We start from the raw sequence: 7,057 nt of genomic DNA, 5'->3' as shown, positions 1-7,057 counted from the left end.
CTCCTGTTTCAGTTTAAATGTCACTGTTTCAGTGAAGCCTTCCCACACCGTGCAGTCTCAATGCAGCATTCCTGCCCCTTGCAATCGGATCTTCTTGCTTTATTTTCTATGCAGCTTTGTCACTCACTGTGTTTCTTTCGATTAGTGGTGTGTTTAAGTGATTATTAGTTTTCCCCAAGAAGGATGTAAGTTCCATGATAACAGAATCTTGAATTTTGTGCAGTTCTTGTGTTAGCCCAGGTTCTCCAGAGAAACAGAACCAGTAGGATGCATATGTATAGGTATATGCATATGTGTGTGGTATGTATACAATAGATGGCATGTATATATGATACTTACACGTGTACGTATATAATGTGTATATATGATTTATTTTAAGGAATTGGCTTCCAGGAGCTGTCAATGTAAAATCAATCGGGCAGGATGGCAGGATGGAGACTTTCAAGCAGGAGTTGATACTATAGTCTTGAGGCAGAATTTACACTTTCTCAGGGAAAACTCGGTTTTGCTTTTTAGACCTTTCGACTGATTGGGTAAGATTGACCTCCATTATTGACGGCACTCTTCCTTTACTTAAAGTCAACAGATTGTAGACATTCACCACACCTACAAAATACCTTCACAGCAACATCTAGATGAATGTTTGATCCAGTAACTTAGTACTGTAACCTGGCCAAGTTGACACAGAAAACTAGCCATCACACCTGTATATCTCTACCGTTTAGCACAGTGCCTGGCACATGGTGGATAGTCAGTAATACCCATTGGTACCTACTAATTAATTCATTTTATAGGCTTGACAAGATACCCTATATGATGCGACCCTGCCCTCCTGGGATTATAATCTAGATGGGAAGACACAGCCCACACAAGGAAATAATTAAGCCACAGCACTGGGAGTGTGTGATTCAGAGCTAACGTGAGTGATACTAGGACCAATTAAAAAAAAAAAGAAAAGAAAAAAGACTAGGCATTCAGAGAAGGGAAGATCCTTGTTAGTAGGAGGAATGTGAAAAGATCTGTTTGGGGGTCTGGTATTCTATGTCAGGTTGTTATTTCATTGCCATTTTTCAGTGTGTGACAATAACTAACAACCCAGTGGGGTGGCTTTCCCTTTGCCCTCTCTGGGTCTGTAGCTGTCTGTCTTCAATTCATCTCTGCAGGTGAGAATGGCAGTGAACTGTTTTCTTGGGGGGATGTGCCTCTGTGGTTGGGTTCCTACGGAATGAGTGGCCCTTCTGCCTCCTTTGAACTACCATCCTCTTGGATCTTGTGGGTCAGCTCTTAATTGGGTGGGTGAGGTGACTCATTTAAGCTATTTTGTACTTAGTGACTTTAGTGTTATACTTTACTGACTGTAATAAATGTCATTTTGTTAATTAGTTTGGGAATCTTTTAATCTTGAGGAAAATAGCAGAAACTATCTTCCGTATTTATTCAGATAATTTCCTACAAAAGTTATCCTTCTTAAGGAAGCTAGAAGACTTTATGTTATTACACCTGTATATGGTATTAAAAGGTAAATACAAACATTTAAGTGGAAATGAATAAGAAAGTTGGTGTAGGGTGAAGTGTGTTCCTCTCGTTGCCTCTGTTGCTGGCTGCTTATGACTTCCAAGTGAGGGGATATGTGATATGTGTACAAGATGGGGGGACCCCTGGGGTCTTAAAGGGGCCATGTGGTACAGGGCAAGAGACCTAATGTTTTCTGGGATCTGCTACTGAAGTATGGCCTCTGGCAAGTTTCATGTCATTGTGGGGGCAAATTCAAAATGGAGTTGGAATAGCCTTTAAACATTTTAAGTCCTGAAACACTGCTCAAAATCTTACATTTAATTTTAATTTGTGAAACAGAGAAAGCCAATGCCGGAAGCCAAAGTTGGCAGGGAGGTGTCTGGATGTGTGTGTGTGTGTGTGTGTGTGTGTGTGTGTGTGTGTGTTAGTAGCTGAAGGCCACCAGCTGCAGCCTTCATTCCCTGTCCCCCAGAGGACTTTAGAAAATCCCTAAGGTTTCAGAGTACAGTACTGTTTGCAAGGCGTAAATTCAATGAAATGGAATGATGCCTTTGCCTGCTTTGAAATTCTGTGAAAAAAATTGTGAATGAGATAATTCATAAACAAGTTTTTAAAAAGAAGTGTTTTCTTTTGGGGCACCTGGGTGGCTCAGTCAGTTAAGCATCTGACTTCAGCTCAGGTCATGATCTTGCAGTTCACGAGTTCGAGCCCCAGGTCAGACTCTGTGCTGACAGCTCGGACACTGGAGCCTGCTTCAGATTCTGTGTCTCCCTCTCTCTCTGCCCCTCCCCTGCTCAAAAATAAATAAAAATAAAAATATTTTTATTAAAAAAATAGAAGTGTTTTCTTTAATAATTACATAAGAAACATGAGGACATATCTTGCTACACGTGGTTGAATTGATCCAGGAGTACCTAGAGTAACAATGTGAAAAGCCCTTTTACTTGGCTTCTCTTTCCTGTCCCCCACCCTCACCCCAAGCTCTATTGGGAGTTTTGTTTGAAACCTCCCAGATCTTTATTTTTGCATTTATTTTATAAATACATGAGAGGAGGGGCACCTGGGTGGCTCAGTCGGTTGAGTGCCCAACTTCGGCTCAGGTCATGATCTCGCGGTCCATGAGTTCAAGTCCAACATCAGGCTCACAGCTCTCAGCGCAGAGCCTGCCTCAGATCCTCTGTTCCCCTCTCTCTGTTTCTCCTTCCTCACATGCCAGGAGGAGGCATTTATATAAATTGGTTCATATTGGACTTATTATTCTATAGTTCACCTCATTCACTTAACAGCATGCCTTAAAAGTCTTTTAGCATCAGTAAGATACACCTCATTCTTGCTAAGGCATGTGAGAGAATTCCCACTATTAACAGCCCTGGAAATTATCAATCTTTGAAATATTTCCTATCAGGAAAGCAAATTTGAAATATTCCTGATGTTTTATTTTCTTTGATTGTCCATTCATCTGAGCACTCTCTATATATTGGCAAGGTGGCTTTTCCATATCTATTATGTTGAAAGTTGCCTAAGGTCTAAAAAGAGATTCTAACCATGGAATCTGTTTAACAGAGCTGTTGACTGCTATACTTTATGTCCCTCAAAAGAAGTTGAGGCCCTGAAACCTGTAAAGCAATTTTCTTCTGGGATTCAAACATATTTTCATGGACCCATAGTCATTAGTGGCCTTGAATAGAGAACATTTTACTAATTAGCAGAAACTCATTGTTCTCATGATGAAATGTAAATAGAATTTAAATTAATAAATGCAATAATTACCATTCCCATCTTGACTTAAAATGCCAGATCCAGCAATTTTAAAGTCCTAGTATTCTCTTTTTAACTGTTTTTGGGTCAGTTTACTTGTTAGTTTGATAGAGATTTTTTAAATAGGTATTTAATAGATTTTTTTCCTTTAAAAACAAAACAAAGCAAAACTGAGTATCAAACTCCAGCTTCTTATTTCATACACTAGTACATCAAGTAAGTTGCCAAACCAATCCATCATAAGGAGGCACAGATCTCCTAAGTAAATGCCAGTAAAAAGGAATGGATTTAGTAAGATTAATAATCATTTTAATTTATAGCACTCTCTCCCCCAAAGACACTTAGGTAGCTTTGCACACATTCGTACCAAAATGTACTTTAAGCCACTGGGAAACAGATATGTAAACTTGCTTAAAAAAATAAAATATGAGCCTCTTATAGTGGTCCTTCATATTCAGAGATGACACATTCATATTATATAGTTATCAGTTCAACAAGTTTTTACTGCATTTTATTTGTTCTCCCCGAAGCCTTATTTTTGATAGATGATGCCTAAGATATACTGGGAGCGTCCTTTCAATAGCGTGTGACTGATGAAAGGCAAAACAAAACAATTTATCAAATCACACTGCATACATCCCTATAAATTTGGAGAGTGATGAATCTGTAGACCCATAGAACTTGGCATGTCATGTATTCATCAAAGGTAAAGCCCCAAACATCTCAAACACTCTGGTGACAGGAAGGCTGATCTTACTTGGGAGAAAAAAAGAAAGTAATTACTCTCTGAAACTATTCCTATACTATAAGAATTCTTTAGGAGATTGAGTGGTTGTCTGTGGAGTTTGAGTTCAGAGATGTACAGAGAATTTAATATGAATATTTGAACAGAGGATGATGTCATCATATTCTTATTTAGCAAAGTTAAGTGAGTTTAGAAAAACAGTCAAAAACACCTACTATGCATTATGCTCTGTCTAGTATTGGTAGCTGCTAATGAAGATCCAAAAAAAAACACTTCTTTAGATTTTCCCCCACTCTGCTCCAAGGAACCAAAAGACAGGTATTTCACCCATTACAGATATCTTGCAATTACAGTAAGAAACATATTGACCTAACTTCATTCTCTAATGGCAAGGTTCCCACCTGATACCTAATTAGAAGTGAGTCTTATCCCTTGTAACTTAGTGAGTAGACTAATTAATTTTTGCAGTGTGCTTTAGTACAAGAGGATCAGATAATAATTATCCTTCTCATCTACTTCAAGAGTTCAAGATTTTTAAAGGTCACTATTGTCACCAACTCCTAAAACGCTTAAAATATTTCCTGAGAGCTTTAGGAAAATAGAGGCAACACCTGTGTGTTGGTGTTCAAAATAGGCAAGAATTAATCTTCCCCAGCTCCAGGCCTGGCCATCTTGTGCCAGCACACTCTGAGGAACCATACGCTGTACTAACAAGGGGTTAATATGATGGCTTCTGAGGTAATGTGTAATTCTGCCGAATTTTAGATTACTTAGTCATGAGACGCTCACTTCAAAAGCCTTTGTTTGTTTCAAGCCTTTAATTCCACAAGCACAACTTAGCATATAGTGATGGGGTATGGGTTCTTTTCCTTCTATTTTCCCCATTCAGAGCTTCCCACAACGTCTTTGAGAATATATAGCTATATTTAAATAAGGAAAATATCTTCCAAATTTACCAGAAACTTTACTTTGGTGGATAACCCCTGATCCCGTGAGAACCCTGGCTTCTTTCTGTAGCATCCCAGTAATTTTGAAGTTGTTTGAATAAAAAGCTGGATGACAATAAGAGCAGTTGAGTGAACATATCCCCTTGGAGGGTTGTAAAGACATTAGAACTAGAACAAATGAACATTTCAGGGTAGATGCGTTTTCACCTGAATTTCCAGATTAAATAACAATACTGGCTTAAAACAACTTTTTTTTTTTTTTTTTTTTTTTTAAGTCGGCTTCATGCCCAGAATGGAGCCAAACACAGGGCTTGAACTCACAACCTGAGATCAAGACCTGAGCTGAGATCAGGAATTGGGCGCTTAACCAACTGAGCCACCCCACACCCAACACAACTTAAAAAAAATTTTTTTTTAATGTTTTTATTTTTGAGAGAGAGAGAGAGACAGAGCATGAGTGGGGGAAGAGCGGGGGTGGGGGGATGGACACAGAATCTGAAGCAGGCTCCAGGCTCTGAGTTGTCAGCACAGAGCTTGACCCGGGACTCAAACCCACGAACCATGAGATCATGACCTGAGCTGAAGTTGGGCACTTAACTGACTAAACCACCCAGGCGCCCCAACTTTTTTTTTAAAGAGCCAACAGGGTTTGTTATTGATGGTGTGTGCACTTTTTTAAGGCAGATAATTAGTCTAGCAAACTAATCACGATGTTAAATAATAGGAATAATCAATACTGTTGAAGGGGAAAAATCCAAACAAAGAATTGGATACTAGACTATTTTTCTCTGGTTTTGTTTTTCTTTTGGTAAGTTCTACTTACTCTCCTTCACTAAAACAGCTATAAGGTGGTATCATCAGAACTAACTATTCTGGGGGCGCCTGGGTGGCTCCATCAGTTAAGCATCTGGCTCTTGATCTGGGCTCAGATCTTGATTTCAGGGTCATGAGTTCAAGCCCCCCCCCCACCCCCCGTTGGGCTACACCTTGGCTTGAAGCCTACTTAAGAAAACAACAACTAACAATTCTGGAGAACACAAGCACACTCTCCTAGGTGGCCATTTAAAATTTTTCTCCTTCCGTTTGTATTTCTTCTTTTGAGTTATATCCTATAAAATGCATTTGTGATAACATGTAAAACTAGACTTGCCTGGCAGTGTACAATATATTTATTTATTCTAAGCTCAGTTAAATTTAATGATGCAAACCTCAAACAATGTTTTAAAAAATAGTGTATATATGTGTGTGTGTGTGTGTGTGTGTGTGTGTGTGTGTGTATGTTCGGGTATATATATGATTATATTTATACAAGCTTGTTTCTTTTGCATAAAAACTGATACCCTAAAAACAGGCTCTTTAATTCTAGATCTCTCTTAGTCATATAAAGAAGAGCTTTTTGGGAAAAAAAAACTAATACATGTTACTTTGGGTTTTATCTCTAAAAAGAAGTAATGGAGGGGTGGCTGGCTGGCTTAGCCGGTAGAGCATGCAACTTGATCTCTGGGTTGTGAGTTCAAGTCCCACGTTGGGTATGGAGCCTACTTTAAAAAAAAAGGAAGTAATGGAAGGATTTTTTGATACTCAAGATGCTATGCTGCTTGTTAGTTTTTAAATTGATTACTCTGTTCTAGGCGCCGTTCTTCAAATGTATTCTCTCTCTTAACTCTAACAACCACCTTACTCTCATGATGGTGGACTTAGTTCCTTTTTACAGATGAATAAGGTGGGGCTTAGGAAGGCTGGATAGGAGCATCTTCAAGGGAAATTGGGGGTTCATGTCAGCTGACTCAAGCATCAGAACTCTTTGCCCCTGTCTCTCATTGTCTTGAGTTTTTACTGCTCACACTTGAGGACAGGTTTAGTTATTGGCAGAAGATGGCCTGCAAGTACCCGTGAGATCTAGACCCTCCTCATCTCAACAAATTCCTCTCCACCAGTCCATCCTCCCCTCAAGGTGCTCCAGCCCAGTGTCAGTAGTCCTGCCGCGATGCCCATCTGTTTTCCACCCCAGGGCAGAGACGTGCTTGCTGCTCAATGCAGCTGGACGCTTCTCCCCAGCCCACCTGTACTCACCTTCTGATCTGGCCCCAGA

At 39.6% G+C, this 7,057-nt stretch overlaps 1 protein-coding gene across 1 annotated transcript in view; it reads left to right on the top strand.

Moving 5' to 3' along the window:
- Positions 1-7,057, top strand: part of LOC122210892 (cytochrome P450 7B1) — a 173,097-nt gene that overhangs the window by 99,674 nt on the left and 66,366 nt on the right. The window lies entirely within an intron of this gene.

This window comes from Panthera leo, chromosome F2, assembly GCF_018350215.1.
Source record: "Panthera leo isolate Ple1 chromosome F2, P.leo_Ple1_pat1.1, whole genome shotgun sequence".
NCBI lineage: Eukaryota > Metazoa > Chordata > Mammalia > Carnivora > Felidae > Panthera > Panthera leo.
The sequence above is the reverse complement of the archived record's forward strand: the minus strand, read 5'-3'. Positions and strand labels throughout refer to the sequence as shown.